Source organism: Rhinoderma darwinii, chromosome 3 (genome assembly GCF_050947455.1).
Source record: "Rhinoderma darwinii isolate aRhiDar2 chromosome 3, aRhiDar2.hap1, whole genome shotgun sequence".
NCBI lineage: Eukaryota > Metazoa > Chordata > Amphibia > Anura > Rhinodermatidae > Rhinoderma > Rhinoderma darwinii.
In genome coordinates this window covers 260,647,665-260,667,048 of record NC_134689.1, presented here as the reverse complement: position 1 = coordinate 260,667,048, position 19,384 = coordinate 260,647,665, and the positions used below count along the sequence as shown (strand labels likewise).

At 36.5% G+C, this 19,384-nt stretch overlaps 7 non-coding genes across 7 annotated transcripts; all 7 read right to left on the bottom strand.

Moving 5' to 3' along the window:
• Positions 1-1,082: 1,082 nt before the first annotated feature.
• On the bottom strand, positions 1,083-1,156 carry TRNAI-AAU (transfer RNA isoleucine (anticodon AAU)). The gene has a single exon. It is a non-coding gene; the product is annotated as a tRNA-Ile (tRNA).
• Positions 1,157-1,975: 819 nt separating this feature from the next.
• Positions 1,976-2,049, bottom strand: TRNAI-AAU (transfer RNA isoleucine (anticodon AAU)). Its single transcript has one exon. It is a non-coding gene; the product is annotated as a tRNA-Ile (tRNA).
• Positions 2,050-3,054: 1,005 nt separating this feature from the next.
• On the bottom strand, positions 3,055-3,128 carry TRNAI-AAU (transfer RNA isoleucine (anticodon AAU)). The gene has a single exon. It is a non-coding gene; the product is annotated as a tRNA-Ile (tRNA).
• Positions 3,129-4,133: 1,005 nt separating this feature from the next.
• On the bottom strand, positions 4,134-4,207 carry TRNAI-AAU (transfer RNA isoleucine (anticodon AAU)). Its single transcript has one exon. It is a non-coding gene; the product is annotated as a tRNA-Ile (tRNA).
• Positions 4,208-7,719: 3,512 nt separating this feature from the next.
• TRNAI-AAU (transfer RNA isoleucine (anticodon AAU)) lies at positions 7,720-7,793 on the bottom strand. Its single transcript has one exon. It is a non-coding gene; the product is annotated as a tRNA-Ile (tRNA).
• A 9,258-nt stretch (positions 7,794-17,051) lies between these two features.
• TRNAI-AAU (transfer RNA isoleucine (anticodon AAU)) lies at positions 17,052-17,125 on the bottom strand. The gene has a single exon. It is a non-coding gene; the product is annotated as a tRNA-Ile (tRNA).
• A 1,736-nt stretch (positions 17,126-18,861) lies between these two features.
• On the bottom strand, positions 18,862-18,935 carry TRNAI-AAU (transfer RNA isoleucine (anticodon AAU)). Its single transcript has one exon. It is a non-coding gene; the product is annotated as a tRNA-Ile (tRNA).
• Between the last annotated feature and the right edge of the window lie 449 nt (positions 18,936-19,384).

The window sequence follows — 19,384 nt, the reverse complement described above, 5'->3', positions numbered from 1 at the left end:
CCAGGAATTTATTCTAATAGCCATATTTGGAGTAAGGGAGGAATTTTTCCCCTAATGACAACATTGGAATGCACTCCAAGACAGTTTTTGCCTTTCTCTGGATCAACACGGCAGGTTTATAGGTTGAATTTGATGGACCTTTTTTCAATATTATCAACTATTCAACTCTGTAACAAAAGTGAGCTTCCATGGCCCATACGGGGATCGAACCTGTGACCTTGGCGTTATTAGCACCACGCTCTAACCAACTGAGCTAATCGGCCACTTTTACACCAAAGATTCACGTCACGTCAGTAGAAAATACATGCAAACGTGTATTCATATTGATATCCTATTAACCTGAATAATAAAATAAACTTGCAATTTTTACTACTCAAAAAGCATTGGACAAATTGCTTTTGTGTTTTCCATTCCACCCCACAAAGAGTTTTCTTCAGTACATTATATGGTACATTAAATGCTGCCATTAAAAACAAGAACTTGTCTCGCTAAAAACAAGCCCTTATATGACTATGAGGACGGAAAAATAATAAAGTTATGACTATCGGAATACAAAGAGGCAAAATCAAGATATTATTTTTGTCCTTAAGGTTGAAATTGGACCTCTAAGATGATTTCATGCAACAAACTCTGCATTTCTATAAATCACCGGTTAGACCATACATGGAATATTGTGTACAGTTTCAAGCACCTGTGTATGAGAAGGACATTGCTGAACTAGAATGCGTGCAAAGAAGGGAAAGCAAGGTAATTAAAGGACCTCATCACAGACGAGGATTCTTTACTGTAAGAGCAGTTCGACGATTGAACTCTCTGCCACATTGAAAAGTGTTTTTTTGAAAAATATAAAATTTCATCATATTTGTACCAGATTCTGGAGATGGAACTTTGATCCAGGAATTTATTCTAATAGCCATATTTGGAGTAAGGGAGGAATTTTTCCCCTAATGACAACATTGGAATGCACTCCAAGACAGTTTTTGCCTTCCTCTGGATCAACACGGCAGGTTTATAGGTTGAATTTGATGGACTTTTTTTCAATATTATCAACTATTCAACTCTGTAACAAAAGTGAGCTTCCATGGCCCGTACGGGGATCGAACCCGTGACCTTGGCGTTATTAGCACCACGCTCTAACCAACTGAGCTAACCAGCCACTTTTAAAACAAAGATTCACGTCACGTCAGTAGAAAATACATGCAAACGTGTATTCATATTGATATCCTATTAACCTGAATAATAAAATAAACTTGCAATTTTTACTACTCAAAAAGCATTGGACAAATTGCTTTTGTGTTTTCCATTCCACCCCACAAAGAGTTTTCTTCAGTACATTATATGGTACATTAAATGCTGCCATTAAAAACAAGAACTTGTCTCGCTAAAAACAAGCCCTTATATGACTATGAGGACGGAAAAATAATAAAGTTATGACTATCGGAATACAAAGAGGCAAAATCAAGATATTATTTTTGTCCTTAAGGTTGAAATTGGACCTCTAAGATGATTTCATGCAACAAACTCTGCATTTCTATAAATCACCGGTTAGACCATACATGGAATATTGTGTACAGTTTCAAGCACCTGTGTATGAGAAGGACATTGCTGAACTAGAATGCGTGCAAAGAAGGGAAAGCAAGGTAATTAAAGGACCTCATCACAGACGAGGATTCTTTACTGTAAGAGCAGTTCGACGATTGAACTCTCTGCCACATTGAAAAGTGTTTTTTTGAAAAATATAAAATTTCATCATATTTGTACCAGATTCTGGAGATGGAACTTTGATCCAGGAATTTATTCTAATAGCCATATTTGGAGTAAGGGAGGAATTTTTCCCCTAATGACAACATTGGAATGCACTCCAAGACAGTTTTTGCCTTCCTCTGGATCAACACGGCAGGTTTATAGGTTGAATTTGATGGACTTTTTTTCAATATTATCAACTATTCAACTCTGTAACAAAAGTGAGCTTCCATGGCCCGTACGGGGATCGAACCCGTGACCTTGGCGTTATTAGCACCACGCTCTAACCAACTGAGCTAACCAGCCACTTTTAAAACAAAGATTCACGTCACGTCAGTAGAAAATACATGCAAACGTGTATTCATATTGATATCCTATTAACCTGAATAATAAAATAAACTTGCAATTTTTACTACTCAAAAAGCATTGGACAAATTGCTTTTGTGTTTTCCATTCCACCCCACAAAGAGTTTTCTTCAGTACATTATATGGTACATTAAATGCTGCCATTAAAAACAAGAACTTGTCTCGCTAAAAACAAGCCCTTATATGACTATGAGGACGGAAAAATAATAAAGTTATGACTATCGGAATACAAAGAGGCAAAATCAAGATATTATTTTTCCATTCCACCCCACAAAGAGTTTTCTTTCAGTACATTATATGGTACATTAAATGCTGCCATTAAAAACAAGAACTTGTCTCGCTAAAAACAAGCCCTTATATGACTATGAGGACGGAAAAATAATAAAGTTATGACTATCAGAATACAAAGAGGCAAAATCAAGATATTATTTTTGTCCTTAAGGTTGAAATTGAACCTCTAAGATGATTTCATGCAACAAACTCTGCATTTCTATAAATCACCGGTTAGACCATACATGGAATATTGTGTACAGTTTTAAGCACCTGTGTATGAGAAGGACATTGCTGAACTAGAATGCGTGCAAAGAAGGGAAAGCAAGGTAATTAAAGGACCTCATCACAGACGGGGATTCTTTACTGTAAGAGCAGTTCGACGATTGAACTCTCTGCCACATTGAAAAGTGTTTTTTTGAAAAATATAAAATTTCATCATATTTGTACCAGATTCTGGAGATGGAACTTTGATCCAGGAATTTATTCTAATAGCCATATTTGGAGTAAGGGAGGAATTTTTCCCCTAATGAGAAAATTGGAATGCACTCCAAGACAGTTTTTGCCTTCCTCTGGATCAACACGGCAGGTTTATAGGTTGAATTTGATGGACCTTTTTTCAATATTATCAACTATTCAACTCTGTAACAAGCATGTAACAAAAGTGAGCTTCCATGGCCCGTACGGGGATCGAACCCGTGACCTTGGCGTTATTAGCACCACGCTCTAACCAACTGAGCTAACCGGCCACTTTTACACCAAAGATTCACGTCACGTCAGTAGAAAATACATGCAAACGTGTATTCATATTGATATCCTATTAACCTGAATAATAAAATAAACTTGCAATTTTTACTACTCAAAAAGCATTGGACAAATTGCTTTTGTGTTTTCCATTCCACCCCACAAAGAGTTTTCTTCAGTACATTATATGGTACATTAAATGCTGCCATTAAAAACAAGAACTTGTCTCGCTAAAAACAAGCCCTTATATGACTATGAGGACGGAAAAATAATAAAGTTATGACTATCGGAATACAAAGAGGCAAAATCAAGATATTATTTTTCCATTCCACCCCACAAAGAGTTTTCTTTCAGTACATTATATGGTACATTAAATGCTGCCATTAAAAACAAGAACTTGTCTCGCTAAAAACAAGCCCTTATATGACTATGAGGACGGAAAAATAATAAAGTTATGACTATCAGAATACAAAGAGGCAAAATCAAGATATTATTTTTGTCCTTAAGGTTGAAATTGAACCTCTAAGATGATTTCATGCAACAAACTCTGCATTTCTATAAATCACCGGTTAGACCATACATGGAATATTGTGTACAGTTTTAAGCACCTGTGTATGAGAAGGACATTGCTGAACTAGAATGCGTGCAAAGAAGGGAAAGCAAGGTAATTAAAGGACCTCATCACAGACGGGGATTCTTTACTGTAAGAGCAGTTCGACGATTGAACTCTCTGCCACATTGAAAAGTGTTTTTTTGAAAAATATAAAATTTCATCATATTTGTACCAGATTCTGGAGATGGAACTTTGATCCAGGAATTTATTCTAATAGCCATATTTGGAGTAAGGGAGGAATTTTTCCCCTAATGAGAAAATTGGAATGCACTCCAAGACAGTTTTTGCCTTCCTCTGGATCAACACGGCAGGTTTATAGGTTGAATTTGATGGACCTTTTTTCAATATTATCAACTATTCAACTCTGTAACAAGCATGTAACAAAAGTGAGCTTCCATGGCCCGTACGGGGATCGAACCCGTGACCTTGGCGTTATTAGCACCACGCTCTAACCAACTGAGCTAACCGGCCACTTTTACACCAAAGATTCACGTCACGTCAGTAGAAAATACATGCAAACGTGTATTCATATTGATATCCTATTAACCTGAATAATAAAATAAACTTGCAATTTTTACTACTCAAAAAGCATTGGACAAATTGCTTTTGTGTTTTCCATTCCACCCCACAAAGAGTTTTCTTTCAGTACATTATATGGTACATTAAATGCTGCCATTAAAAACAAGAACTTGTCTCGCTAAAAACAAGCCCTTATATGACTATGAGGACGGAAAAATAATAAAGTTATGACTATCGGAATACAAAGAGGCAAAATCAAGATATTATTTTTATCCTTAAGGTTGAAATTGAACCTCTAAGATGATTTCATGCAACAAACTCTGCATTTCTATAAATCACCGGTTAGACCATACATGGAATATTGTGTACAGTTTCAAGCACCTGTGTATGAGAAGGACATTGCTGAACTAGAATGCGTGCAAAGAAGGGAAAGCAAGGTAATTAAAGGACCTCATCACAGACGGGGATTCTTTACTGTAAGAGCAGTTCGACGATTGAACTCTCTGCCACATTGAAAAGTGTTTTTTTGAAAAATATAAAATTTCATCATATTTGTACCAGATTCTGGAGATGGAACTTTGATCCAGGAATTTATTCTAATAGCCATATTTGGAGTAAGGGAGGAATTTTTCCCCTAATGACAACATTGGAATGCACTCCAAGACAGTTTTTGCCTTCCTCTGGATCAACACGGCAGGTTTATAGGTTGAATTTGATGGACCTTTTTTCAATATTATCAACTATTCAACTCTGTAACAAAAACGAGCTTACATTGCCCGTATGGGGATCGAACCCGTGACCTTGGCGTTATTAGCACCATGCTCTAACCAACTGAGCTAACCGGCCACTTTTACACCAAAGATTCACGTCACGTCAGTAGAAAATACATGCAAACGTGTATTCATATTGATATCCTATTAACCTGAATAATAAAATAAACTTGCAATTTTTACTACTCAAAAAGCATTGGACAAATTGCTTTTGTGTTTTCCATTCCACCCCACAAAGAGTTTTCTTTCAGTACATTATATGGTACATTAAATGCTGCCATTAAAAACAAGAACTTGTCTCGCTAAAAACAAGCCCTTATATGACTATGAGGACGGAAAAATAATAAAGTTATGACTATCAGAATACAAAGAGGCAAAATCAAGATATTATTTGTGTCCTTAAGGTTGAAATTGAACCTCTAAGATGATTTCATGCAACAAACTCTGCATTTCTATAAATCACCGGTTAGACCATACATGGAATATTGTGTACAGTTTTAAGCACCTGTGTATGAGAAGGACATTGCTGAACTAGAATGCGTGCAAAGACGGGAAAGCAAGGTAATTAAAGGACCTCATCACAGACGGGGATTCTTTACTGTAAGAGCAGTTCGACGATTGAACTCTCTGCCACATTGAAAAGTGTTTTTTTGAAAAATATAAAATTTCATCATATTTGTACCAGATTCTGGAGATGGAACTTTGATCCAGGAATTTATTCTAATAGCCATATTTGGAGTAAGGGAGGAATTTTTCCCCTAATGACAACATTGGAATGCACTCCAAGACAGTTTTTGCCTTCCTCTGGATCAACACGGCAGGTTTATAGGTTGAATTTGATGGACCTTTTTTCAATATTATCAACTATTCAGCTCTGTAACAAGCATGTAACAAAAGTGAGCTTCCATGGCCCATACGGGGATCGAACCCGTGACATTGGCGTTATTAGCACCACGCTCTAACCAACTGTGCTAACCGGCCACTTTTACACCAAAGATTCACGTCACGTCAGTAGAAAATACATGCAAACGTGTATTCATATTGATATCCTATTAACCTGAATAATAAAATAAACTTGCAATTTTTACTACTCAAAAAGCATTGGACAAATTGCTTTTGTGTTTTCCATTCCACCCCACAAAGAGTTTTCTTTCAGTACATTATATGGTACATTAAATGCTGCCATTAAAAACAAGAACTTGTCTCGCTAAAAACAAGCCCTTATATGACTATGAGGACGGAAAAATAATAAAGTTATGACTATCGGAATACAAAGAGGCAAAATCAAGATATTATTTTTGCCCTTAAGGTTGAAATTGAACCTCTAAGATGATTTCATGCAACAAACTCTGCATTTCTATAAATCACCGGTTACACCATACATGGAATATTGTGTACAGTTTTGAGCACCTGTGTATGAGAAGGACATTGCTGAACTAGAATGCGTGCAAAGAAGGGAAAGCAAGGTAATTAAAGGACCTCATCACAGACGGGGATTCTTTACTGTAAGAGCAGTTTGACGATTGAACTCTCTGCCACATTGAAAAGTGTTTTTTTGAAAAATATAAAATTTCATCATATTTGTACCAGATTCTGGAGATGGAACTTTGATCCAGGAATTTATTCTAATAGCCATATTTGGAGTAAGGGAGGAATTTTTCCCCTAATGACAACATTGGAATGCACTCCAAGACAGTTTTTGCCTTCCTCTGGATCAACACGGCAGGTTTATAGGTTGAATTTGATGGACCTTTTTTCAATATTATCAACTATTCAACTCTGTAACAAAAGTGAGCTTCCATGGCCCGTACGGGGATCGAACCCGTGACCTTGGCGTTATTAGCACCACACGCTAACAAACTGAGCTAACCGGCCACTTTTACACCAAAGATTCACGTCACGTCAGTAGAAAATACATGCAAACGTGTATTCATATTGATATCCTATTAACCTGAATAATAAAATAAACTTGCAATTTTTACTACTCAAAAAGCATTGGACAAATTGCTTTTGTGTTTTCCATTCCACCCCACAAAGAGTTTTCTTCAGTACATTATATGGTACATTAAATGCTGCCATTAAAAACAAGAACTTGTCTCGCTAAAAACAAGCCCTTATATGACTATGAGGACGGAAAAATAATAAAGTTATGACTATCGGAATACAAAGAGGCAAAATCAAGATATTATTTTTGTCCTTAAGGTTGAAATTGGACCTCTAAGATGATTTCATGCAACAAACTCTGCATTTCTATAAATCACCGGTTAGACCATACATGGAATATTGTGTACAGTTTCAAGCACCTGTGTATGAGAAGGACATTGCTGAACTAGAATGCGTGCAAAGAAGGGAAAGCAAGGTAATTAAAGGACCTCATCACAGACGAGGATTCTTTACTGTAAGAGCAGTTCGACGATTGAACTCTCTGCCACATTGAAAAGTGTTTTTTTGAAAAATATAAAATTTCATCATATTTGTACCAGATTCTGGAGATGGAACTTTGATCCAGGAATTTATTCTAATAGCCATATTTGGAGTAAGGGAGGAATTTTTCCCCTAATGACAACATTGGAATGCACTCCAAGACAGTTTTTGCCTTCCTCTGGATCAACACGGCAGGTTTATAGGTTGAATTTGATGGACTTTTTTTCAATATTATCAACTATTCAACTCTGTAACAAAAGTGAGCTTCCATGGCCCGTACGGGGATCGAACCCGTGACCTTGGCGTTATTAGCACCACGCTCTAACCAACTGAGCTAACCAGCCACTTTTAAAGCAAAGATTCACGTCACGTCAGTAGAAAATACATGCAAACGTGTATTCATATTGATATCCTATTAACCTGAATAATAAAATAAACTTGCAATTTTTACTACTCAAAAAGCATTGGACAAATTGCTTTTGTGTTTTCCATTCCACCCCACAAAGAGTTTTCTTCAGTACATTATATGGTACATTAAATGCTGCCATTAAAAACAAGAACTTGTCTCGCTAAAAACAAGCCCTTATATGACTATGAGGACGGAAAAATAATAAAGTTATGACTATCGGAATACAAAGAGGCAAAATCAAGATATTATTTTTCCATTCCACCCCACAAAGAGTTTTCTTTCAGTACATTATATGGTACATTAAATGCTGCCATTAAAAACAAGAACTTGTCTCGCTAAAAACAAGCCCTTATATGACTATGAGGACGGAAAAATAATAAAGTTATGACTATCAGAATACAAAGAGGCAAAATCAAGATATTATTTTTGTCCTTAAGGTTGAAATTGAACCTCTAAGATGATTTCATGCAACAAACTCTGCATTTCTATAAATCACCGGTTAGACCATACATGGAATATTGTGTACAGTTTTAAGCACCTGTGTATGAGAAGGACATTGCTGAACTAGAATGCGTGCAAAGAAGGGAAAGCAAGGTAATTAAAGGACCTCATCACAGACGGGGATTCTTTACTGTAAGAGCAGTTCGACGATTGAACTCTCTGCCACATTGAAAAGTGTTTTTTTGAAAAATATAAAATTTCATCATATTTGTACCAGATTCTGGAGATGGAACTTTGATCCAGGAATTTATTCTAATAGCCATATTTGGAGTAAGGGAGGAATTTTTCCCCTAATGAGAAAATTGGAATGCACTCCAAGACAGTTTTTGCCTTCCTCTGGATCAACACGGCAGGTTTATAGGTTGAATTTGATGGACCTTTTTTCAATATTATCAACTATTCAACTCTGTAACAAGCATGTAACAAAAGTGAGCTTCCATGGCACGTACGGGGATCGAACCCGTGACCTTGGCGTTATTAGCACCACGCTCTAACCAACTGAGCTAACCGGTCACTTTTACACCAAAGATTCACGTCACGTCAGTAGAAAATACATGCAAACGTGTATTCATATTGATATCCTATTAACCTGAATAATAAAATAAACTTGCAATTTTTACTACTCAAAAAGCATTGGACAAATTGCTTTTGTGTTTTCCATTCCACCCCACAAAGAGTTTTCTTTCAGTACATTATATGGTACATTAAATGCTGCCATTAAAAACAAGAACTTGTCTCGCTAAAAACAAGCCCTTATATGACTATGAGGACGGAAAAATAATAAAGTTATGACTATCAGAATACAAAGAGGCAAAATCAAGATATTATTTGTGTCCTTAAGGTTGAAATTGAACCTCTAAGATGATTTCATGCAACAAACTCTGCATTTCTATAAATCACCGGTTAGACCATACATGGAATATTGTGTACAGTTTTAAGCACCTGTGTATGAGAAGGACATTGCTGAACTAGAATGCGTGCAAAGACGGGAAAGCAAGGTAATTAAAGGACCTCATCACAGACGGGGATTCTTTACTGTAAGAGCAGTTTGACGATTGAACTCTCTGCCACATTGAAAAGTGTTTTTTTGAAAAATATAAAATTTCATCATATTTGTACCAGATTCTGGAGATGGAACTTTGATCCAGGAATTTATTCTAATAGCCATATTTGGAGTAAGGGAGGAATTTTTCCCCTAATGACAACATTGGAATGCACTCCAAGACAGTTTTTGCCTTCCTCTGGATCAACACGGCAGGTTTATAGGTTGAATTTGATGGACCTTTTTTCAATATTATCAACTATTCAACTCTGTAACAAAAGTGAGCTTCCATGGCCCGTACGGGGATCGAACCCGTGACCTTGGCGTTATTAGCACCACGCGCTAACAAACTGAGCTAACCGGCCACTTTTACACCAAAGATTCACGTCACGTCAGTAGAAAATACATGCAAACGTGTATTCATATTGATATCCTATTAACCTGAATAATAAAATAAACTTGCAATTTTTACTACTCAAAAAGCATTGGACAAATTGCTTTTGTGTTTTCCATTCCACCCCACAAAGAGTTTTCTTTCAGTACATTATATGGTACATTAAATGCTGCCATTAAAAACAAGAACTTGTCTCGCTAAAAACAAGCCCTTATATGACTATGAGGACGGAAAAATAATAAAGTTATGACTATCGGAATACAAAGAGGCAAAATCAAGATATTATTTTTGTCCTTAAGGTTGAAATTGGACCTCTAAGATGATTTCATGCAACAAACTCTGCATTTCTATAAATCACCGGTTAGACCATACATGGAATATTGTGTACAGTTTTAAGCACCTGTGTATGAGAAGGACATTGCTGAACTAGAATGCGTGCAAAGACGGGAAAGCAAGGTAATTAAAGGACCTCATCACAGACGGGGATTCTTTACTGTAAGAGCAGTTTGACGATTGAACTCTCTGCCACATTGAAAAGTGTTTTTTTGAAAAATATAAAATTTCATCATATTTGTACCAGATTCTGGAGATGGAACTTTGATCCAGGAATTTATTCTAATAGCCATATTTGGAGTAAGGGAGGAATTTTTCCCCTAATGACAACATTGGAATGCACTCCAAGACAGTTTTTGCCTTCCTCTGGATCAACACGGCAGGTTTATAGGTTGAATTTGATGGACCTTTTTTCAATATTATCAACTATTCAACTCTGTAACAAAAGTGAGCTTCCATGGCCCGTACGGGGATCGAACCCGTGACCTTGGCGTTATTAGCACCACGCGCTAACAAACTGAGCTAACCGGCCACTTTTACACCAAAGATTCACGTCACGTCAGTAGAAAATACATGCAAACGTGTATTCATATTGATATCCTATTAACCTGAATAATAAAATAAACTTGCAATTTTTACTACTCAAAAAGCATTGGACAAATTGCTTTTGTGTTTTCCATTCCACCCCACAAAGAGTTTTCTTCAGTACATTATATGGTACATTAAATGCTGCCATTAAAAACAAGAACTTGTCTCGCTAAAAACAAGCCCTTATATGACTATGAGGACGGAAAAATAATAAAGTTATGACTATCGGAATACAAAGAGGCAAAATCAAGATATTATTTTTCCATTCCACCCCACAAAGAGTTTTCTTTCAGTACATTATATGGTACATTAAATGCTGCCATTAAAAACAAGAACTTGTCTCGCTAAAAACAAGCCCTTATATGACTATGAGGACGGAAAAATAATAAAGTTATGACTATCAGAATACAAAGAGGCAAAATCAAGATATTATTTTTGTCCTTAAGGTTGAAATTGAACCTCTAAGATGATTTCATGCAACAAACTCTGCATTTCTATAAATCACCGGTTAGACCATACATGGAATATTGTGTACAGTTTTAAGCACCTGTGTATGAGAAGGACATTGCTGAACTAGAATGCGTGCAAAGAAGGGAAAGCAAGGTAATTAAAGGACCTCATCACAGACGGGGATTCTTTACTGTAAGAGCAGTTCGACGATTGAACTCTCTGCCACATTGAAAAGTGTTTTTTTGAAAAATATAAAATTTCATCATATTTGTACCAGATTCTGGAGATGGAACTTTGATCCAGGAATTTATTCTAATAGCCATATTTGGAGTAAGGGAGGAATTTTTCCCCTAATGAGAAAATTGGAATGCACTCCAAGACAGTTTTTGCCTTCCTCTGGATCAACACGGCAGGTTTATAGGTTGAATTTGATGGACCTTTTTTCAATATTATCAACTATTCAACTCTGTAACAAGCATGTAACAAAAGTGAGCTTCCATGGCACGTACGGGGATCGAACCCGTGACCTTGGCGTTATTAGCACCACGCTCTAACCAACTGAGCTAACCGGTCACTTTTACACCAAAGATTCACGTCACGTCAGTAGAAAATACATGCAAACGTGTATTCATATTGATATCCTATTAACCTGAATAATAAAATAAACTTGCAATTTTTACTACTCAAAAAGCATTGGACAAATTGCTTTTGTGTTTTCCATTCCACCCCACAAAGAGTTTTCTTTCAGTACATTATATGGTACATTAAATGCTGCCATTAAAAACAAGAACTTGTCTCGCTAAAAACAAGCCCTTATATGACTATGAGGACGGAAAAATAATAAAGTTATGACTATCAGAATACAAAGAGGCAAAATCAAGATATTATTTGTGTCCTTAAGGTTGAAATTGAACCTCTAAGATGATTTCATGCAACAAACTCTGCATTTCTATAAATCACCGGTTAGACCATACATGGAATATTGTGTACAGTTTTAAGCACCTGTGTATGAGAAGGACATTGCTGAACTAGAATGCGTGCAAAGACGGGAAAGCAAGGTAATTAAAGGACCTCATCACAGACGGGGATTCTTTACTGTAAGAGCAGTTTGACGATTGAACTCTCTGCCACATTGAAAAGTGTTTTTTTGAAAAATATAAAATTTCATCATATTTGTACCAGATTCTGGAGATGGAACTTTGATCCAGGAATTTATTCTAATAGCCATATTTGGAGTAAGGGAGGAATTTTTCCCCTAATGACAACATTGGAATGCACTCCAAGACAGTTTTTGCCTTCCTCTGGATCAACACGGCAGGTTTATAGGTTGAATTTGATGGACCTTTTTTCAATATTATCAACTATTCAACTCTGTAACAAAAGTGAGCTTCCATGGCCCGTACGGGGATCGAACCCGTGACCTTGGCGTTATTAGCACCACGCGCTAACAAACTGAGCTAACCGGCCACTTTTACACCAAAGATTCACGTCACGTCAGTAGAAAATACATGCAAACGTGTATTCATATTGATATCCTATTAACCTGAATAATAAAATAAACTTGCAATTTTTACTACTCAAAAAGCATTGGACAAATTGCTTTTGTGTTTTCCATTCCACCCCACAAAGAGTTTTCTTTCAGTACATTATATGGTACATTAAATGCTGCCATTAAAAACAAGAACTTGTCTCGCTAAAAACAAGCCCTTATATGACTATGAGGACGGAAAAATAATAAAGTTATGACTATCGGAATACAAAGAGGCAAAATCAAGATATTATTTTTGTCCTTAAGGTTGAAATTGGACCTCTAAGATGATTTCATGCAACAAACTCTGCATTTCTATAAATCACCGGTTAGACCATACATGGAATATTGTGTACAGTTTTAAGCACCTGTGTATGAGAAGGACATTGCTGAACTAGAATGCGTGCAAAGACGGGAAAGCAAGGTAATTAAAGGACCTCATCACAGACGGGGATTCTTTACTGTAAGAGCAGTTTGACGATTGAACTCTCTGCCACATTGAAAAGTGTTTTTTTGAAAAATATAAAATTTCATCATATTTGTACCAGATTCTGGAGATGGAACTTTGATCCAGGAATTTATTCTAATAGCCATATTTGGAGTAAGGGAGGAATTTTTCCCCTAATGACAACATTGGAATGCACTCCAAGACAGTTTTTGCCTTCCTCTGGATCAACACGGCAGGTTTATAGGTTGAATTTGATGGACCTTTTTTCAATATTATCAACTATTCAACTCTGTAACAAAAGTGAGCTTCCATGGCCCGTACGGGGATCGAACCCGTGACCTTGGCGTTATTAGCACCACGCGCTAACAAACTGAGCTAACCGGCCACTTTTACACCAAAGATTCACGTCACGTCAGTAGAAAATACATGCAAACGTGTATTCATATTGATATCCTATTAACCTGAATAATAAAATAAACTTGCAATTTTTACTACTCAAAAAGCATTGGACAAATTGCTTTTGTGTTTTCCATTCCACCCCACAAAGAGTTTTCTTTCAGTACATTATATGGTACATTAAATGCTGCCATTAAAAACAAGAACTTGTCTCGCTAAAAACAAGCCCTTATATGACTATGAGGACGGAAAAATAATAAAGTTATGACTATCGGAATACAAAGAGGCAAAATCAAGATATTATTTTTGTCCTTAAGGTTGAAATTGAACCTCTAAGATGATTTCATGCAACAAACTCTGCATTTCTATAAATCACCGGTTACACCATACATCGAATATTGTGTACAGTTTTGAGCACCTGTGTATGAGAAGGACATTGCTGAACTAGAATGCGTGCAAAGAAGGGAAAGCAAGGTAATTAAAGGACCTCATCACAGACGGGGATTCTTTACTGTAAGAGCAGTTTGACGATTGAACTCTCTGCCACATTGAAAAGTGTTTTTTTGAAAAATATAAAATTTCATCATATTTGTACCAGATTCTGGAGATGGAACTTTGATCCAGGAATTTATTCTAATAGCCATATTTGGAGTAAGGGAGGAATTTTTCCCCTAATGACAACATTGGAATGCACTCCAAGACAGTTTTTGCCTTCCTCTGGATCAACACGGCAGGTTTATAGGTTGAATTTGATGGACCTTTTTTCAATATTATCAACTATTCAACTCTGTAACAAAAGTGAGCTTCCATGGCCCGTACGGGGATCGAACCCGTGACCTTGGCGTTATTAGCACCACGCGCTAACAAACTGAGCTAACCGGCCACTTTTACACCAAAGATTCACGTCACGTCAGTAGAAAATACATGCAAACGTGTATTCATATTGATATCCTATTAACCTGAATAATAAAATAAACTTGCAATTTTTACTACTCAAAAAGCATTGGACAAATTGCTTTTGTGTTTTCCATTCCACCCCACAAAGAGTTTTCTTTCAGTACATTATATGGTACATTAAATGCTGCCATTAAAAACAAGAACTTGTCTCGCTAAAAACAAGCCCTTATATGACTATGAGGACGGAAAAATAATAAAGTTATGACTATCGGAATACAAAGAGGCAAAATCAAGATATTATTTTTGTCCTTAAGGTTGAAATTGGACCTCTAAGATGATTTCATGCAACAAACTCTGCATTTCTATAAATCACCGGTTAGACCATACATGGAATATTGTGTACAGTTTTAAGCACCTGTGTATGAGAAGGACATTGCTGAACTAGAATGCGTGCAAAGACGGGAAAGCAAGGTAATTAAAGGACCTCATCACAGACGGGGATTCTTTACTGTAAGAGCAGTTTGACGATTGAACTCTCTGCCACATTGAAAAGTGTTTTTTTGAAAAATATAAAATTTCATCATATTTGTACCAGATTCTGGAGATGGAACTTTGATCCAGGAATTTATTCTAATAGCCATATTTGGAGTAAGGGAGGAATTTTTCCCCTAATGACAACATTGGAATGCACTCCAAGACAGTTTTTGCCTTCCTCTGGATCAACACGGCAGGTTTATAGGTTGAATTTGATGGACCTTTTTTCAATATTATCAACTATTCAACTCTGTAACAAAAGTGAGCTTCCATGGCCCGTACGGGGATCGAACCCGTGACCTTGGCGTTATTAGCACCACGCGCTAACAAACTGAGCTAACCGGCCACTTTTACACCAAAGATTCACGTCACGTCAGTAGAAAATACATGCAAACGTGTATTCATATTGATATCCTATTAACCTGAATAATAAAATAAACTTGCAATTTTTACTACTCAAAAAGCATTGGACAAATTGCTTTTGTGTTTTCCATTCCACCCCACAAAGAGTTTTCTTTCAGTACATTATATGGTACATTAAATGCTGCCATTAAAAACAAGAACTTGTCTCGCTAAAAACAAGCCCTTATATGACTATGAGGACGGAAAAATAATAAAGTTATGACTATCGGAATACAAAGAGGCAAAATCAAGATATTATTTTTGTCCTTAAGGTTGAAATTGAACCTCTAAGATGATTTCATGCAACAAACTCTGCATTTCTATAAATCACCGGTTACACCATACATCGAATATTGTGTACAGTTTTGAGCACCTGTGTATGAGAAGGACATTGCTGAACTAGAATGCGTGCAAAGAAGGGAAAGCAAGGTAATTAAAGGACCTCATCACAGACGGGGATTCTTTACTGTAAGAGCAGTTTGACGATTGAACTCTCTGCCACATTGAAAAGTGTTTTTTTGAAAAATATAAAATTTCATCATATTTGTACCAGATTCTGGAGATGGAACTTTGATCCAGGAATTTATTCTAATAGCCATATTTGGAGTAAGGGAGGAATTTTTCCCCTAATGACAACATTGGAATGCACTCCAAGACAGTTTTTGCCTTCCTCTGGATCAACACGGCAGGTTTATAGGTTGAATTTGATGGACCTTTTTTCAATATTATCAACTATTCAACTCTGTAACAAGCATGTAACAAAAGTGAGCTTCCATGGCCCGTACGGGGATCGAACCCGTGACCTTGGCGTTATTAGCACCACGCGCTAACCAACTGAGCTAACCGGCCACTTTTACACCAAAGATTCACATCACGTCAGTAGAAAATACATGCAAACGTGTATTCATATTGATATCCTATTAACCTGAATAATAAAATAAACTTGCAATTTTTACTACTCAAAAAGCATTGGACAAATTGCTTTTGTGTTTTCCATTCCACCCCACAAAGAGTTTTCTTTCAGTACATTATATGGTACATTAAATGCTGCCATTAAAAACAAGAACTTGTCTCGCTAAAAACAAGCCCTTATATGACTATGAGGACGGAAAAATAATAAAGTTATGACTATCGGAATACAAAGAGGCAAAATCAAGATATTATTTTTGTCCTTAAGGTTGAAATTGGACCTCTAAGATGATTTCATGCAACAAACTCTGCATTTCTATAAATCACCGGTTAGACCATACATGGAATATTGTGTACAGTTTTGAGCACCTGTGTATGAGAAGGACATTGCTGAACTAGAATGCGTGCAAAGAAGGGAAAGCAAGGTAATTAAAGGACCTCATCACAGACGGGGATTCTTTACTGTAAGAGCAGTTCGACGATTGAACTCTCTGCCACATTGAAAAGTGTTTTTTTGAAAAATATAAAATTTCATCATATTTGTACCAGATTCTGGAGATGGAACTTTGATCCAGGAATTTATTCTAATAGCCATATTTGGAGTAAGGGAGGAATTTTTCCCCTAATGACAACATTGGAATGCACTCCAAGACAGTTTTTGCCTTCCTCTGGATCAACACGGCAGGTTTATAGGTTGAATTTGATGGACCTTTTTTCAATATTATCAACTATTCAACTCTGTAACAAGCATGTAACAAAAGTGAGCTTCCATGGCCCGTACGGGGATCGAACCCGTGACCTTGGCGTTATTAGCACCACGCTCTAACCAACTGAGCTAACCGGCCACTTTTACACCAAAGATTCACGTCACGTCAGTAGAAAATACATGCAAACGTGTATTCATATTGATATCCTATTAACCTGAATAATAAAATAAACTTGCAATTTTTACTACTCAAAAAGCATTGGACAAATTGCTTTTGTGTTTTCCATTCCACCCCACAAAGAGTTTTATTTCAGTACATTATATGGTACATTAAATGCTGCCATTAAAAACAAGAACTTGTCTCGCTAAAAACAAGCCCTTATATGACTATGAGGACGGAAAAATAATAAAGTTATGACTATCGGAATACAAAGAGGCAAAATCAAGATATTATTTTTGTCCTTAAGGTTGAAATTGGACCTCTAAGATGATTTCATGCAACAAACTCTGCATTTCTATAAATCACCGGTTACACCATACATCGAATATTGTGTACAGTTTTGAGCACCTGTGTATGAGAAGGACATTGCTGAACTAGAATGCGTGCAAAGAAGGGAAAGCAAGGTAATTAAAGGACCTCATCACAGATGGGGATTCTTTACTGTAAGAGCAGTTTGACGATTGAACTCTCTGCCACATTGAAAAGTGTTTTTTTGAAAAATATAAAATTTCATGATATTTGTACCAGATTCTGGAGATGGAACTTTGATCCAGGAATTTATTCTAATAGCCATATTTGGAGTAAGGGAGGAATTTTTCCCCTAATGACAACATTGGAATGCACTCCAAGACAGTTTTTGCCTTCCTCTGGATCAACACAGCAGGTTTATAGGTTGAATTTGATGGACCTTTTTTCAATATTATCAACTATTCAACTCTGTAACAAGCATGTAACAAAAGTGAGCTTCCATGGCCCGTATGGGGATCGAACCCGTGACCTTGGCGTTATTAGCACCACGCTCTAACCAACTGAGCTAACCGGCCACTTTTACACCAAAGATTCACGTCACGTCAGTAGAAAATACATGCAAACGTGTATTCATATTGATATCCTATTAACCTGAATAATAAAATAAACTTGCAATTTTTACTACTCAAAAAGCATTGGACAAATTGCTTTTGTGTTTTCCATTCCACCCCACAAAGAGTTTTCTTTCAGTACATTATATGGTACATTAAATGCTTCCATTAAAAACAAGAACTTGTCTCGCTAAAAACAAGCCCTTATATGACTATGAGGACGGAAAAATAATAAAGTTATGACTATCGGAATACAAAGAGGCAAAATCAAGATATTATTTTTGTCCTTAAGGTTGAAATTGGACCTCTAAGATGATTTCATGCAACAAACTCTGCATTTCTATAAATCACCGGTTAGACCATACATGGAATATTGTGTACAGTTTTGAGCACCTGTGTATGAGAAGGACATTGCTGAACTAGAATGCGTGCAAAGAAGGGAAAGCAAGGTAATTAAAGGACCTCATCACAGACGGGGATTCTTTACTGTAAGAGCAGTTCGACGATTGAACTCTCTGCCACATTGAAAAGTGTTTTTTTGAAAAATATAAAATTTCATCATATTTGTACCAGATTCTGGAGATGGAACTTTGATCCAGGAATTTATTCTAATAGCCATATTTGGAGTAAGGGAGGAATTTTTCCCCTAATGACAACATTGGAATGCACTCCAAGACAGTTTTTGCCTTCCTCTGGATCAACACGGCAGGTTTATAGGTTGAATTTGATGGACCTTTTTTCAATATTATCAACTATTCAACTCTGTAACAAGCATGTAACAAAAGTGAGCTTCCATGGCCCGTACGGGGATCGAACCCTTGACCTTGGCGTTATTAGCACCACGCTCTAACCAACTGAGCTAACCGGCCACTTTTACACCAAAGATTCACGTCACGTCAGTAGAAAATACATGCAAACGTGTATTCATATCCTATTAACCTGAATAATAAAATAAACTTGCAATTTTTACTACTCAAAAAGCATTGGACAAATTGCTTTTGTGTTTTCCATTCCACCCCACAAAGAGTTTTCTTCAGTACATTATATGGTACATTAAATGCTGCCATTAAAAACAAGAACTTGTCTCGCTAAAAACAAGCCCTTATATGACTATGAGGACGGAAAAATAATAAAGTTATGACTATCGGAATACAAAGAGGCAAAATCAAGATATTATTTTTGTCCTTAAGGTTGAAATTGGACCTCTAAGATGATTTCATGCAACAAACTCTGCATTTCTATAAATCACCGGTTAGACCATACATGGAATATTGTGTACAGTTTTGAGCACCTGTGTATGAGAAGGACATTGCTGAAC